Raw genomic sequence first — 18,245 nt, forward strand, 5'->3', positions numbered from 1 at the left:
AATTAAATATCACCATTCCTTTTATCTCTTTTGAGACCGAGTTGTTGTGATCATGCAATGTAGCTCCTTCTCAGCTCCATCTGAACTCATGGGGTTTTATAAAAATCTTCCAATTGTTGTGTCACGAACTGGATATCTGGCCTACCCAAACTCTCTTTCTTTATCTTTTTGTGTTGACGAAGCCTGGGGTAGCTAAGAAGAAAGCTTCATGGATTTCTTTCCGAGCTACCCAAGGAAAGAAAGTGTTCTCCATGTATGATGAGTCCTTTAGGGATTTTAAGAACTACTATTTCAAGGTCTGAGCTATTGAGGGAGCTCGGCCCTTCTTTTTGGATGAAAATAATGAACCTACCTTCCCTTTGTGCTGGCAAAAGAATATGGTAGTGGCTAGGTATTCTTGGAAAAGTCTGGATGAGGTCGAGCAGGCCTTTGTGTATGTGTTAGAGGAAAATTGGGGAGAGCCTCCCCATCTCGACACGAAGAAGTTTCTAGGAGATCCTTCCCTTCTTCGTGCTGAATTGGGTAGTTGCCGATTTCTTTTTAGCTTTTCTTTATTTGTTTGTTTGTTTGCCAATCTATCCCTTTCTTACTTGTAACTTGATTTTGCTGTTTTTCTTTTTCAGAAATGGTGAAGTCTACAGATTCCATGAAGGCCTATCGTCGGGCTAACAAGGCGACTGCTGCTCAAAACATCTCAGCAAAAGTTTCTGGAGAGGGATCTTCTCAAGTTCCTCCGAAGAAGCCGACCTCGGCCACTTCTGGACCGAGGAAAATCATCCCGACTCCTCAGATTCGTGTGGTTCCTTTTGATCCTCTCCAGCCAACCTCTGGTGCTGCCTCTTCTCCTACTACTGGTCATCCTCCTAAAAAGCAGAAGACTGTTGGTCCTTACGACTTGGATGCCCCTGATTTTGATGCTGTGAGGTTTGTTGATAATCAGATTGCTCCTTATGGCCAACTTCCCATGGATGATATGTCCATCCTTCATCATTTGGACTTCATCACCAGCAACAGTATTCGGATAGCCCATATGGGTGCGGCTTTATTTTGTACGGTCCAAGATTCTCCGGTCCATGCAACGAAAGCCTTTATGAAGGATGCTAAATCCGAATTTAATAGAATCAAGGGTTTGAAGGATGAGATTGATGCTAAAGTAGTCAAGTTGAAGCTGGTTGTGGAGAAGGAGAAATCCCAAGCTACCACTGCGGAGGCTGCTGAAAATCTGGCCGAGGAGGTGGCCAAGAAGTCGAAAGAGAGCTACACCCGTACTTATGCCAAGTTATTGGAAACCAGGGAGAGGCTTGAGTCTGTCCATGCTGATTATGCTGAACTCCAGGGCCATCTGGTGGGTAGTGTGGCTGATGCTTATGAGAACTTGAAAGCCCAGGTCCGAGTTCTTGCCCTCGAGTTCGACCTGACTCTTTTCAGTTTGGACAACGTTGTGGAGGATGGCAAGATCGTCCCTGCCCCGGATGATGAGGAAGAGGAAGGTCCTCCCCCTACGCCGCCGGTCAAAGCTTCTGCCGCCATGACTTCATCAACCCCTGCAGCTGAGGTCGGCCATCCCGAATCTGATCCTGATGTTCAAATTCTAAATCGGGAGGACGGGACTGTGAATGCCACCCCTTTGAAGACCATCCCTCCCTCTTCAACTCAAGATACTGCTTCCGAGGAGACCTTGGACCCTTTGTGATTTCTTATGTATTTGGTATAGTCCGGCTTGTGGGCTTTTGAACTCTGGTTTTTTGTAACGTTTATATGGTTTGGCTTTCTTGACTTTTAGTTGCTTCTATGCAACTTTATAAGTAGTAAAACAAAACATTTTGAACTCTTGAGGCCATTTTTCAGGTCGCCCTCTGAGTTTTTAATATCTGTGTTTCTTTTGATATGTTGATCGTTCTTTTGAAACCTTTGCAAATCTTTATAGAGAGTTGGTATTTTTGCTTGTTCGACCTCTTTTGATCATTTCTGGTTTCGTCCCTTTTCTCCTTGGTCGAGGTGATCCTTGGGGCTAACTTGTCCGACAACTTTTTAGTGTTCTTGTAGAACCTTTTTAGTTAGTCTGGACAATTTTGATAGCCTTGTCGTGGAGTTTTGGCTTTTTGGGAAAAGTTGTGTCCCTTTTAACGCATGCTTTTGTTGGTCCGACTTCTCTTGTCGATCCTTCTTAAGTTATTTTTAGTAGTCCATGTTTAGTCAGACCTCGTCTGGCCACTTTTTATGGATTACTTTTTATAACTTTTTGCGTTGATTAGTTTGGTACGAATTCTTCTTGTCGGTCCTTCTTAAGTTATTTTTAGTAGTCCATTTTTAGTCAGACCTCGTCAGGCCGCTTTTTATGGATTACTCTTTATAACTTTTTTCGTTGATCAGTTTGGTCCGACTTCTTCTTGTCGGTCCTTCTTATGTTATTTTTAGTAGTCCATTTTTAGTCAGACCTCGTCAGGCCACCTTTTATGGATTACTTGGTGCACGAAATCACAATCACACTTTTGCAATTCCGCACAACTAACTAGCAAATGCACTGGGTCGTCCAAGTAATACCTTACGTGAGTAAGGGTCGACCCCACGGAGATTGTCGGCTTGAAGCAAGCTATGGTTATCTTGTAACTCTTAGTCAGGATATCAATAATTCTCAGATTTAATTATAAAAAGTAAAAGAACATGAAATAAATACTTGTTTTGCAGTAATGGAGAACAGGTTGAGGTTTTGGAGATACTCCGTCCCCTGAATCTCTGCTTTCCTACTATCTTCTTCTTCACACACGCAAGGCTCCTTCCATGGCAAGCTTTATGTTGGGCATCACCGTTGTCAATGGCTACTTCCCGTCCTCTCAGTGAAAATATTCCAAATGCGCTGTCACCGTACGGCTAATCATCTGTCGGTTCTCGATCATATTGGAATAGGATCCATTGATCCTTTTGCGTCTGTCACACGCCCAACAATCGCGAGTTTGAAGCTCGTCACAGTCATCCCTTCCCAGATCCTACTCGGAATACCACAGACAAGGTTTAGACTTTCCGGATCTCAAGAATGACTGCCAATAATTCTAGCCTATACCACGAAGGTTTTGATGAGCGGATAATTTATACGCTTTTTGGCATTGTTTTTACTTAGTTTTTAGTATGATTTAGTTAGTTTTTAGTATATTTTTATTAGTTTTTAATTAAAAATCACATTTCTGGACTTTACTACGAGTTTGTGTAATTTTCTATGATTTCAGGTATTTTCTGGCTGAAATTGAGGGAGCTGAGCAAAAATCTGATTCAGGCTGAAAAAAGACTGCTGATGCTGTTAGATTCTGACCTCCCTACACTCAAAGTGGATTTTCTGGAGCTACAGAACTCCAAATGGCGTGCTCGCAATTGCGTTGGAAAGTAGACATCCAGGGCTTTCCAGAAATATATAATAGTTCATACTTTGCTCAAGGATAGACGATGTAAACTGGCGTTCAACGCCAGCTCTCTACCCAATTCTGGCGTCCAGTGCCAGAAACAAGTCACAAGTTGGAGTTCAACGCTAGAAAAGGATCCAAAACTGGCGTTGAACGCCCAAAACAGCCCCAGGCACGTGAGAAGCTTTAGTCTCAGCTCCAGCACACACCAAGTGGGCCCCAGAAGTGGATTTCTGCACTATCTATCATAGTTTACTCATTTTCTGTAAACCTAGGTTACTAGTTTAGTATTTAAACAACTTTTAGAGATTTATTTTGGACCTCATAACATTTTAGATCTGAACTTTGTACTCTTTGACGGCATGAGTCTCTAAACTCCATTGTTGGGGGTGAGGAGCTCTGCTGTGTTTCGATGAATTAATGCAACTATTTCTGTTTTCTATTCAAACACGCTTGTTTCTATCTAAGATGTTCATTCGTACTTCAATATAATGGATGTGATGATCCGTGACAGTCATCATCATTCTCAACCTATGAACGCGTGCCTGACAACCACCTCCGTTCTACCTTCAATTGAATGAATACCTCTTGGATTCCTTAATCAGAATCTTCGTGGTATAAGCTAGAATCTATTGGCAGCATTCTTGAGAATCCGGAAGGTCTAAACCTTGTTTGTGGTATTCTGGGTAGGATTCAGGGATTGAATGACTGTGACGAGCTTCAAACTCGCGAGTGTTGGGCGTAGTGACAGACGCAAAAGGATCAATGGATCCTATTCCGACATGATCGAGAATCGACAGATGATTAGCCGTGCGGTGACAGTGCACTGGACCTTTTTCACTGAGAGGACGGATGGTAGCCATTGACAACGGTGATCCACCAACACACAGCTTGCCATAGGAGGAACCTTGCGTGCGTGAAGAAGAAGACAGGGAGAAAGCAGAGATTCAGAAGACAAAGCATCTCCAAAACTCCAACATATTCTCCATTACTGCAGAACAAGTATTTATTTTATGCCCTTTGACTTTTTACAATTTAAACTAAGAATTATTATTGATATTATATCCTGACTAAGAATTGCAAGATAACCATAGCTTGCTTCAAACCAACAATCTCCGTGGGATTCGACCCTTACTCACGTAAGGTATTACTTGGACGACCTAGTGCACTTGCTGGTGAGTGGTACGAGTTGTGAAACGTGTGATTTACAATTCGTGCACCAAGTTTTTGGCGCCGTTGCCGGGGATTGTTCGTGTTTGGACAACTGACGGTTTATTTTGTTGCTTAGATTAGGGAAAAAAATTTCTTTTTGGTTTAGAGTCTCTTATTATTGTTTTTGATTAAAATTTTAGAATCCTTATTTTCTCTTTCAAAAAAAAATAAAATTTTTTTCGAAAATTAATTTTTTTATTTTATTGAATTTTTCTTGTTTGATCTTTAGTTTTTCTTGTTTTGTGATTTTTCTTGTTTTTCTTGTGCCTTTTCAAAATATTAGTTTTCAAAAAATATTTTTTTTTCTTTCTTAGTTATTAAAAAAAAAATATATACTTCTTCAAAACAAGTGTTACATTCATAACTCAGTTGGCTAAAGCGTTAGTCTGTGTTCTTGGTAATTGGGTTAGAATCTTTTATATTCTTTTCAAAATCTTCTTTTTCATAAATAATTTTTCTATTAAATCTTGTGCCAAACTTTAAGTTTGGTGTTTTCTTGTTGATTTTTCTTTGTTTTTCGAAAATTTTAGTTTGGTTTTCTAAAAATTTTAAGTTTGGTGTTCTTTCTTCATGTTCTTGTGTTCTTGTGAATCTTCAAAGTGTTCTTGAGTTTTCCTTGTGCCTTGATCTTAAAATTTTTAAGTTTGGTGTTCCTTGGTGTTTTCCCTCCAAAATTTTCGAAAACAAGGAGCATTAGATCTAAAAATTTTAAATCTTGTGCTATCTTATTGTTTTTCTCTCTCCTCTTTAAATTCAAAAATATCTTTTCTCTCTATTTTAAAGCAAATTTTCGAAATTTACCTTTAAAATTGAGATTTTTATTTCAAAATTTAAAACCTTTTTCAAAAAATCATCATATCCTTTTCAAAACTCCCTAACCACTTTCTCTCTCCTCATTTTTTTCGAAAATCTTCACCTAATTTTTATTTATTTTATTTTAATTTATTTCATTTTTGAAATAAATAAATAAATAAATAAATAAATAAAAATGTTTTTTTTCTAATTTTACATCATCTCCCTTTCTCCATCATGGATCTAAGTGGAAATGAACAGTCTAGAAGGACTCTGGGATCATATGCTAACCCCTCTACTGCTTCATATGGGAGTAGTATCTGCATACCCTCCATTGGAGTCAGTAGCTTTGAGTTGAATCCTCAGCTCATTATCATGGTGCAGCAAAGTTGCCAGTATTCCGGTCTTCCACAGGAAGAACCTACAGAGTTTCTGGCACAATTTTTACAAATTGCTGACACAGTACATGATAAGGAAGTAGATCAGGATGTCTACAGATTATTACTGTTCCCATTTGCTGTAAAATACCAAGCTAAGAGGTGGTTAAATAACCAACCTAAACCTAGCATAAAGACATGGAAACAGCTGACAGAAAAATTCCTGAATCAATACTTTCCTCCAAAACGGATGACACAGCTAAGGCTGGACATCCAAGGCTTTAAACAAGGAGATAATGAATCTCTTTATGATGCCTGGGAGAGATACAGAGAGATGCTACGAAAATGCCCCTCTGAAATGTTTTCAGAGTGGGTTCAGCTAGACATCTTCTATTATGGGCTTACAGAAAGGGCTCAGCTCTCTCTAGATTGCTCAGCTGGTGGATCTATCCACATGAGAAAGACAATTGAAGAAGCTCAAGAGCTCATTGATACAGTTGCCAGGAATCAGCATCTGTACCTAAGCAGTGACCCTTCCATGAAGGAAGAGGTTAAAACAGTAACTGCTGAACTCAATCCTGCAGAACAAGCTGCTGAATTCAATCAGCAATTGGATTTTCTAACAAAACAGTTAGCCGAATTCAAGGAGAGACTACAAGAAACAAGGATGGCTAATATAAACATGGAAGAACAATTAAAGCAAACAAAGCAGCAGCTGTCAAAACAAATAACAGAAGAATGCCAAGCAGTTCAATTAAGAAGTGGGAAAACATTAAATACCCCACCTCAAGGCAGCAGGAAGCCAAGAAATGAGCAAACTACCCAAATTCCATCTGAGGACAGTAAGAGCCCAGGGAAAAATAATTCTGGCGCTAAAACGCCAGAAATTGGGTGGAAGGCTGGCGCTGAACGCCCAAACCATGCTCAAGACTGGCGTTCAACGCCAGAAACAAGCAAGGAACTAGCGTTGAACGCCCAAAGGAAGCATAGTTTTGGCGTTCAGACGTCAGGAACAGATGAGGAGTTGGCGTTTAACGCCACTCCAACTTCCAACCCTGGCTTTCAAATGCTAGTGAGGGATCAGACACCTGCAAGTGCTGATAATAAATCCCTCAAGAAGGCTTCTCAACCTACCTCTGTAGAAAATAAATCTGCAGCAACTAAGGTTGAGAAATACAAAGCTAAGATGCCTTATCCTCAAAAACTCCGCAAAGAGGAGCAGGATAAGCAATTTGCCCGCTTTGCAGACTATCTCAGGACTCTTAAAATAAAGATTCTGTTTGCAGAGGCACTTGAGCAAATACCCTCTTATGCTAAGTTCATGAAAGATATCTTGAGTCATAAGAAGGATTGGAGAGAAACTGAAAGAGTTCTCCTCACTGAAGAATGCAGTGCAGTCATTCTGAAAAGCTTCCCAGAAAAGCTTAAAGATCTCGGGAGCTTTATGATACCATGCATATTAGAGGGTAACTGCACCAAGACAGCTCTATGTGATCTTGGGGCAAGCATCAACCTAATCCCTGCATCCACTATCAGAAAGCTTGGCTTGACTGAAGAGGTCAAACCAACCCGGATCTGTCTTCAACTTGCTGATGGCTCCATTAAATACTCATCAGGCATAATTGAAGACATGATTGTCAAGGTTGGGCCATTTGCCTTCCCTACTGACTTTGTAGTGCTGGAAATAGAGGAGCACAAGAGTGCAACTCTCATTCTAGGAAGACCATTCCTAGCAACTGGACGAACCCTCATTGACGTCCAAAAAGGGGAGATAACCCTGAGAGTCAATGAGGATGAGTTTAAGTTGAATGTTGTTAAAGCTATGCAACATCCAGACACATCAGACAACTGCCTGGGCGTTGATATTATTGACTCCCTGGTGGAAGAGGTCCATATGACTGAGAGTCTCGAATCAGAGCTAGAGGACATTTTTAAAGATGTTCAGCCTGATATGGAGGAACCAGAGGAAATAAAAGAACCTCTGAAAACTCCTCAGGAAGAGGAGAAACCTCCTAAACCCAAGCTCAAACCACTACCACCATCCCTGAAATATGCATTTCTGGGAGAAGGTGACGCTTTTCCTGTAATCATAAGCTCTGTTTTAGGGCCACAGGAAGAGAAAGCACTAATTCAGGTGCTAAGGACACACAAGACAGCTCTTGGGTGGTCCATAAGTGATCTTAAGGGCATTAGCCCAGCCAGATGCATGCACAAGATCCTATTGGAGGATGATGCTAAGCCAGTGGTTCAACGACAGAGGCGGCTAAATCCCGCCATGAAGGAGGTGGTGCAGAAAGAGGTCACTAAGTTACTAGAGGCTGGGATTATCTATCCTATTTCTGATAGCCCCTGGGTGAGCCCTGTCCATGTTGTCCCCAAGAAGGGAGGAATGACAGTGGTTCATAATGAAAAGAATGAACTGGTTCCTACAAGAACAGTCACAGGGTGGCGTATGTGTATTGACTACAGAAGGCTCAATACAGCCACCAGGAAGGATCATTTTCCTTTACCATTCATAGACCAGATGCTAGAGAGACTAGCAGGTCATGAATATTACTGCTTTTTGGATGTCTATTCAGGTTACAACCAAATTGCAGTAGATCCTCAGGACCAAGAGAAAACAGCATTCACATGTCCTTCTGGAGTGTTTGCCTACAGAAGGATGCCTTTTGGTCTGCGTAATGCACCTGCAACCTTTCAGAGGTGCATGCTCTCTATCTTCTCTGATATGGTAGAGAAGTTTCTGGAAGTCTTCATGGATGACTTTTCAGTATTTGGAGACTCATTCAGCTCCTGCCTTAACCATTTAGCACTTGTTCTGAAAAGATGCCAAGAGACCAACCTAGTTTTAAACTGGGAAAAGTGTCACTTTATGGTGACTGAAGGGATTGTCCTCGGGCATAAAATTTCAAACAAGGGAATAAAGGTGGATCAAGCTAAAGTTGAAGTAATTGAAAAATTACCACCACCTGCCAATGTTAAGGCAATCAGAAGCTTTTTGGGGCATGCAGGATTCTATAGGAGGTTTATAAAGGATTTTTCAAAAATTGCAAAATCTCTAAGCAATCTGCTAGCTGCTGACACGCCATTTGTGTTTGACACAAAGTGTCTGCAGGCGTTTGAGACCCTGAAAGCTAAGCTGGTCACAGCACCAGTTATTTCTGCACTAGACTGGACATTAACATTCGAACTAATGTGTGATGCCAGTGACCATACCATTGGTGCAGTATTGGGCAGAGGCATAACAAGCTTCTGCATGTCATTTATTATGCTAGCAGTGTTTTAAATGATGCCCAGAAAAATTACACAACCACAGAAAAAGAATTACTTGCAGTGGTTTATGCCATTGACAAGTTTAGATCCTACTTAGTAGGATCAAAAGTGATTGTGTACACTGACCATGCTGCTCTTAAATATCTACTCACAAAGCAGGATTCAAAGCCCAGGCTCATAAGATGGGTGTTGCTTCTGCAAGAGTTTGATATAGAAATAAGAGACAGAAAAGGGACAGAGAATCAAGTAGCTGATCACCTGTCCCGGATAGAACCAGTGGCAGGAGCATCCCCCCTCCTACTGAGATCTCTGAAACCTTTCCGGATGAGCAATTGTTTGCTATTCAGGAAGCTCTGTGGTTTGAAGACATTGCAAACTATAAGACACAAGGTTCTCCCTCTGTAACCATGGAGAGGAAGTATGAAAAGCTTCTCTCACTGTAGAGTCAACCAAAGCCCCCACAGTCAAACTCTAAGTTTGGTGTTGGGAGGCCACAACCAAACTCTAAGTTTGGTGTTGGGAGGTCCCAACCTTGCTCTGATTATCTGTGAGGCTCCATGAGAGCTCACTGTCAAGCTATTGACATTAAAGAAGCGCTTGTTGGGAGGCAACCCAATGTTATTTAATTATATCTATTTATTTTCTATTGCTATTTTATGTTTTCTTTAGGTTGATGATCATATGAAGTCACAAAAACAAATGGAAAATCAAAAACAGAATAAAAAATAGCATGAAAAATAGCACACCCTGGAGGAAGATCATTCTGGCGTTTAAACGCCAGAAACAAGCATCAGTCTGGCGTTAAACGCCAGAAACAGGCTACATTTGGGCGTTTAACGCCAGAAATAGGCAACAGTCTGGCGTTAAACGCCAGGATTGCACAGTAAGGGCATTTTGTACGCCTAATTGGAGCAGGGATGCTAAATTCTTGACCCCACTGGATCTGTAGACCCCACAGGATCCCCACCTACCTCACCATTCAAATTCAAACCCTTCCCCTCCCAAACCCACCCATTCACACACTTCCATCTCCTTCATCTTCTCCACTTCTTTCTTTTTTTGCTCGAGGACGAGCAAACCTTTTAAGTTTGGTGTGGTAAAAGCATTGCTTTTGTTTTTCCATAATTCAGTGGTAGAGCAATTGACTGCAGATCAAAGAGAAACAAAGGCAAGGAAGAGACATAGAGGAGCTCAAGAGCACCATTGGTCCTTCAAGAAGAGGAAGATTCCACCCTCATTAAGGTGGACCAATTCCTTAATCTCCTTGTTCTTATTTTCTTGTTTTTCGTTTACTATGCTTCATGTTTAATTATGTTTGTGTCTTCACTATATGATCACTAGTATCTAAGTGCCTATGTCTTAAAGATATGAATGTCCTATGAATCCATCACCTTTCTTAAATGAAAATTGTTTTCTGAAAAAGAAAAAGAAGTACATGAATTTCAAATTTTAAAATAGTTTAATTATTTTGATGTGGTGGCAATACTTTTTGTTTTCTGAATGAATGCTTGAACAGTGCATATATCTTTTGAATTTGTTGTTTATGAATGTTAAAATTGTTGGCTCTTGAAAGAATGATGAAAAAGGAGAAATGTTATTTGATAATCTGAAAAATCATAAAAATGATTCTTGAAGCAAGAAAAAGCAGTGAAGAACAAAGCTTGCGAAAAAAAAAAGAGAAAGAAAAAGAAAAAAAGCAAGCAGAAAAAGCCAAAAGCTCTTTAAACCAAAAGGCAAGAGCAAAAAGCCAATAGCCCTTAAAACCAAAAGGCAAGGGTAATAAAAAGGATCCAAGGCTTTGAGCATCAGTGGATAGGAGGGCCTAAAGGAATAAAATACTAGCCTTAGCGGCTAAACCAAGCTGTCCCTAACCATGTGCTTGTGGCGTGAAGGTGTCAAGTGAAAACTTGAGACTAAGCGGTTAAAGTCGAGGTCCAAAGAAAAAAAAACAGAGTGTGCTTAAGAACCCTGGACACCTCTAATTGGAGACTTTAGCAAAGCTGAGTCACAATCTGAAAAGGTTCACCCAGTTATGTGTCTGTGGCATGTATGTATCCGGTGGTAATACTGGAAATCAGAGTGCTTAGGGCCACGGCCAAGACTCATAAAGTAGCTGTGTTCAAGAATCAACATACTGAACTAGGAGAATCAATAACACTATCCAAATTCTGAGTTCCTATAGATGCCAATCATTCTGAACTTCAAAGGATAAAGTGAGATGCCAAAACTGTTCAGAAGCAAAAAGCTAATAGCCCCGCTCATCTAATTAACACTAATCTTCATAGATATTTTTGGAATTCATTGTATATTCTCTTCTTTTTATCCTACTCTATTTTTAGTTGCTTGGGGACAAGCAACAATTTAAGTTTCGTGTTGTGATGAGCGGATAATTTATACGCTTTTTGGCATTGTTTTTACTTAGTTTTTAGTATGATTTAGTTAGTTTTTAGTATATTTTTATTAGTTTTTAATTAAAAATCACATTTCTAGACTTTACTATGAGTTTGTGTGTTTTTCTATGATTTCAGGTATTTTCTGGCTGAAATTGAGGGAGCTGAGCAAAAATCTGATTCAGGCTGAAAAAGGACTGCTGATGCTGTTGGATTCTGACCTCCCTGCACTCAAAGTGGATTTTCTGGAGCTACAGAACTCTAAATGGCGTGCTCTTAATTGCGTTGGAAAGTAGACATCCAGGGCTTTCCAACAATATATAATAGTCCATACTTTGCTCAAGGATAGACGATGTAAACTGGTGTTCAACGCCAGCTCTCTACCCAATTCTGGCGTCCAGCGCCAGAAACAAGTCACAAGTTGGAGTTCAACGCCAGAAAAGGATCCAAAACTGGCGTTGAACGCCCAAAACAGCCCCAGGCACGTGAGAAGCTTTAGTCTCAGCCCCAGCACACACCAAGTGGGCCCCAGAAGTGGATTTCTGCACTATCTATCATAGTTTACTCATTTTCTGTAAACCTAGTTTACTAGTTTAGTATTTAAACAACTTTTAGAGATTTATTTTGGACCTCATAACATTTTAGATCTGAACTTTGTACTCTTTAACGGCATGAGTCTCTAAACTCCATTGTTGGGGGTGAGGAGCTCTGCTGTGTTTCGATGAATTAATGCAACTATTTCTGTTTTCTATTCAAACACGCTTGTTTCTATCTAAGATGTTCATTCGTACTTCAATATAATGGATGTGATGATCCGTGACAGTCATCACCATTCTCAACCTATGAACGCGTGCCTGACAACCACCTCCGTTCTACCTTCGATTGAATGAATACCTCTTGGATTCCTTAATCAGAATCTTCGTGGTATAAGCTAGAATCTATTGGCAGCATTCTTGAGAATCCGGAAGGTCTAAACCTTGTCTGTGGTATTCCAAGTAGGATTCAGGGATTGAATGACTGTGACGAGCTTCAAACTCGCGAGTGTTGGGCGTAGTGACAGACGCAAAAGGATCAATGGATCCTATTCCGACATGATCGAGAACCGACAGATGATTAGTCGTGCGGTGACAGCGCACTGGACCTTTTTCACTGAGAGGACGGATGGTAGCCATTGACAACGGTGATCCACCAACACACAGCTTGCCATAGGAGGAACCTTGCGTGCGTGAAGAAGAAGACAGGGAGAAAGCAGAGATTCAGAAGACAAAGCATCTCCAAAACTCCAACATATTCTCCATTACTGCAGAACAAGTATTTATTTTATGCCCTTTGACTTTTTACAATTTAAACTAAGAATTATTATTGATATTATATCCTGACTAAGAATTGCAAGATAACCATAGCTTGCTTCAAACCAACAATCTCCGTGGGATTCGACCCTTACTCACGTAAGGTATTACTTGGACGACCCAGTGCACTTGCTGGTGAGTGGTACGAGTTGTGAAACGTGTGATTTACAATTCGTGCACCAAGTTTTTGGCGCCGTTGCCGGGGATTGTTCGTGTTTGGACAACTGACGGTTTATTTTGTTGCTTAGATTAGGGAAAAAAATTTCTTTTTGGTTTAGAGTCTCTTATTATTGTTTTTGATTAAAATTTTAGAATCCTTATTTTCTCTTTCAAAAAAAAATAAAATTTTTTCGAAAATTAATTTTTTTATTTTATTGAATTTTTCTTGTTTGATCTTTAGTTTTTCTTGTTTTGTGATTTTTCTTGTTTTTCTTGTGCCTTTTCAAAATATTAGTTTTCAAAAAATATTTTTTTTTCTTTCTTAGTTATTAAAAAAAATATATATACTTCTTCAAAACAAGTGTTACATTCATAACTCAGTTGGCTAAAGCGTTAGTCTGTGTTCTTGGTAATTGGGTTAGAATCTTTTATATTCTTTTCAAAATCTTCTTTTTCATAAATAATTTTTCTATTAAATCTTGTGCCAAACTTTAAGTTTGGTGTTTTCTTGTTGATTTTTCTTTGTTTTTCGAAAATTTTAGTTTGGTTTTCTAAAAATTTTAAGTTTGGTGTTCTTTCTTCATGTTCTTGTGTTCTTGTGAATCTTCAAAGTGTTCTTGAGTTTTCCTTGTGCCTTGATCTTAAAATTTTTAAGTTTGGTGTTCCTTGGTGTTTTCCCTCCAAAATTTTCGAAAACAAGGAGCATTAGATCTAAAAATTTTAAATCTTGTGCTATCTTATTGTTTTTCTCTCTCCTCTTTAAATTCAAAAATATCTTTTCTCTCTATTTTAAAGCAAATTTTCGAAATTTACCTTTAAAATTGAGATTTTTATTTCAAAATTTAAAACCTTTTTCAAAAAATCATCATATCCTTTTCAAAACTCCCTAACCACTTTCTCTCTCCTCATTTTTTTCGAAAATCTTCACCTAATTTTTATTTATTTTATTTTAATTTATTTTATTTTTGAAATAAATAAATAAATAAATAAATAAAAATGTTTTTTTTCTAATTTTACATCATCTCCCTTTCTCCATCATGGATCTAAGTGGAAATGAACAGTCTAGAAGGACTCTGGGATCATATGCTAACCCCTCTACTGCTTCATATGGGAGTAGTATCTGCATACCCTCCATTGGAGTCAGTAGCTTTGAGTTGAATCCTCAGCTCATTATCATGGTGCAACAAAGTTGCCAGTATTCCGGTCTTCCACAGGAAGAACCTACAGAGTTTCTGGCACAATTTTTACAAATTGCTGACACAGTACATGATAAGGAAGTAGATCAGGATGTCTACAGATTATTACTGTTCCCATTTGCTGTAAAATACCAAGCTAAGAGGTGGTTAAATAACCAACCTAAACCTAGCATAAAGACATGGAAACAGCTGACAGAAAAATTCCTGAATCAATACTTTCCTCCAAAACGGATGACACAGCTAAGGCTGGACATCCAAGGCTTTAAACAAGGAGATAATGAATCTCTTTATAATGCTTGGGAGAGATACAGAGAGATGCTACGAAAATGCCCCTCTGAAATGTTTTCAGAGTGGGTTCAGCTAGACATCTTCTATTATGGGCTTACAGAAAGGGCTCAGCTCTCTCTAGATTGCTCAGCTGGTGGATCTATCCACATGAGAAAGACAATTGAAGAAGCTCAAGAGCTCATTGATACAGTTGCCAGGAATCAGCATCTGTACCTAAGCAGTGACCCTTCCATGAAGGAAGAGGTTAAAATAGTAACTGCTGAACTCAATCCTGCAGAACAAGCTGCTGAATTCAATCAGCAATTGGATTTTCTAACAAAACAGTTAGCCGAATTCAAGGAGAGACTACAAGAAACAAGGATGGCTAATATAAACATGGAAGAACAATTAAAGCAAACAAAGCAGCAGCTGTCAAAACAAATAACAGAAGAATGCCAAGCAGTTCAATTAAGAAGTGGGAAAACATTAAATACCCCACCTCAAGGCAGCAGGAAGCCAAGAAATGAGCAAACTACCCAAATTCCATCTGAGGACAGTAAGAGCCCAGGGAAAAATAATTCTGGCGCTAAAACGCCAGAAATTGGGTGGAAGGCTGGCGCTGAACGCCCAAACCATGCTCAAGACTGGCGTTCAACGCCAGAAACAAGCAAGGAACTAGCGTTGAACGCCCAAAGGAAGCATAGTTCTGGCGTTCAGACGTCAGGAACAGATGAGGAGTTGGCGTTTAACGCCACTCCAGCTTCCAACCCTGGCTTTCAAATGCTAGTGAGGGATCAGACACCTGCAAGTGCTGATAATAAATCCCTCAAGAAGGCTTCTCAACCTACCTCTGTAGAAAATAAATCTGCAGCAACTAAGGTTGAGAAATACAAAGCTAAGATGCCTTATCCTCAAAAACTCCGCAAAGAGGAGCAGGATAAGCAATTTGCCCGCTTTGCAGACTATCTCAGGACTCTTAAAATAAAGATTCTGTTTGCAGAGGCACTTGAGCAAATACCCTCTTATGCTAAGTTCATGAAAGATATCTTGAGTCATAAGAAGGATTGGAGAGAAACTGAAAGAGTTCTCCTCACTGAAGAATGCAGTGCAGTCATTCTGAAAAGCTTCCCAGAAAAGCTTAAAGATCTCGGGAGCTTTATGATACCATGCATATTAGAGGGTAACTGCACCAAGACAGCTCTATGTGATCTTGGGGCAAGCATCAACCTAATCCCTGCATCCACTATCAGAAAGCTTGGCTTGACTGAAGAGGTCAAACCAACCCGGATCTGTCTTCAACTTGCTGATGGCTCCATTAAATACTCATCAGGCATAATTGAAGACATGATTGTCAAGGTTGGGCCATTTGCCTTCCCTACTGACTTTGTAGTGCTGGAAATGGAGGAGCACAAGAGTGCAACTCTCATTCTAGGAAGACCATTCCTAGCAACTGGACGAACCCTCATTGACGTCCAAAAAGGGGAGATAACCCTGAGAGTCAATGAGGATGAGTTTAAGTTGAATGTTGTTAAAGCTATGCAACATCCAGACACATCAGACGACTGCCTGGGCGTTGATATTATTGACTCCCTGGTGGAAGAGGTCCATATGACTGAGAGTCTCGAATCAGAGCTAGAGGACATTTTTAAAGATGTTCAGCCTGATATGGAGGAACCAGAGGAAATAAAAGAACCTCTGAAAACTCCTCAGGAAGAGGAGAAACCTCCTAAACCCAAGCTCAAACCACTACCACCATCCCTGAAATATGCATTTCTGGGAGAAGGTGACGCTTTTCCTGTAATCATAAGCTCTGTTTTAGGGCCACAGGAAGAGAAAGCACTAATTCAGGTGCTAAGGACACACAAGACAGCTCTTGGGTGGTCCATAAGTGATCTTAAGGGCATTAGCCCAGCCAGATGCATGCACAAGATCCTATTGGAGGATGATGCTAAGCCAGTAGTTCAACGACAGAGGCGGCTAAATCCCGCCATGAAGGAGGTGGTGCAGAAAGAGGTCACTAAGTTACTAGAGGCTGGGATTATCTATCCTATTTCTGATAGCCCCTGGGTGAGCCCTGTCCATGTTGTCCCCAAGAAGGGAGGAATGACAGTGGTTCATAATGAAAAGAATGAACTGGTTCCTACAAGAACAGTCACAGGGTGGCGTATGTGTATTGACTACAGAAGGCTCAATACAGCCACCAGGAAGGATCATTTTCCTTTACCATTCATAGACCAGATGCTAGAGAGACTAGCAGGTCATGAATATTACTGCTTTTTGGATGGCTATTCAGGTTACAACCAAATTGCAGTAGATCCTCAGGACCAAGAGAAAACAGCATTCACATGTCCTTCTGGAGTGTTTGCCTACAGAAGGATGCCTTTTGGTCTGCGTAATGCACCTGCAACCTTTCAGAGGTGCATGCTCTCTATCTTCTCTGATATGGTAGAGAAGTTTCTGGAAGTCTTCATGGATGACTTTTCAGTATTTGGAGACTCATTCAGCTCCTGCCTTAACCATTTAGCACTTGTTCTGAAAAGATGCCAAGAGACCAACCTAGTTTTAAACTGGGAAAAGTGTCACTTTATGGTGACTGAAGGGATTGTCCTCGGGCATAAAATTTCAAACAAGGGAATAAAGGTGGATCAAGCTAAAGTTGAAGTAATTGAAAAATTACCACCACCTGCCAATGTTAAGGCAATCAGAAGCTTTTTGGGGCATGCAGGATTCTATAGGAGGTTTATAAAGGATTTTTCAAAAATTGCAAAATCTCTAAGCAATCTGCTAGCTGCTGACACGCCATTTGTGTTTGACACAAAGTGTCTGCAGGCGTTTGAGACCCTGAAAGCTAAGCTGGTCACAACACCAGTTATTTCTGCACCAGACTGGACATTAACATTCGAACTAATGTGTGATGCCAGTGACCATACCATTGGTGCAGTATTGGGACAGAGGCATAACAAGCTTCTGCATGTCATTTATTATGCTAGCAGTGTTTTAAATGATGCCCAGAAAAATTACACAACCACAGAAAAAGAATTACTTGCAGTGGTTTATGCCATTGACAAGTTTATATCCTACTTAGTAGGATCAAAAGTGATTGTGTACACTGACCATGCTGCTCTTAAATATCTACTCACAAAGCAGGATTCAAAGCCCAGGCTCATAAGATGGGTGTTGCTTCTGCAAGAGTTTGATATAGAAATAAGAGACAGAAAAGGGACAGAGAATCAAGTAGCTGATCACCTGTCCCGGATAGAACCAGTGGCAGGAGCATCCCCCCTCCTACTGAGATCTCTGAAACCTTTCCGGATGAGCAATTGTTTGCTATTCAGGAAGCTCTGTGGTTTGAAGACATTGCAAACTATAAGACACAAGGTTCTCCCTCTGTAACCATGGAGAGGAAGTATGAAAAGCATCTCTCACTGTAGAGTCAACCAAAGCCCCCACAGTCAAACTCTAAGTTTGGTGTTGGGAGGCCACAACCAAACTCTAAGTTTGGTGTTGGGAGGTCCTAACCTTGCTCTGATTATCTGTGAGGCTCCATGAGAGCTCACTGTCAAGCTATTGACATTAAAGAAGCGCTTGTTGGGAGGCAACCCAATGTTATTTAATTATATCTATTTATTTTCTATTGCTATTTTATGTTTTCTTTAGGTTGATGATCATATGAAGTCACAAAAACAAATGGAAAATCAAAAATAGAATAAAAAGTAGCATGAAAAATAGCACACCCTGGAGGAAGATCATTCTGGCGTTTAAACGCCAGAAACAAGCATCTGTCTGGCGTTTAACGCCAGAAACAAGCATCAGTCTGGCGTTAAACGCCAGAAAC

This window comes from Arachis ipaensis, chromosome B3 (genome assembly GCF_059453495.1).
Source record: "Arachis ipaensis isolate K30076 ecotype BB chromosome B3, ASM5945349v1, whole genome shotgun sequence".
Taxonomy (NCBI): Eukaryota; Viridiplantae; Streptophyta; class Magnoliopsida; order Fabales; family Fabaceae; genus Arachis; species Arachis ipaensis.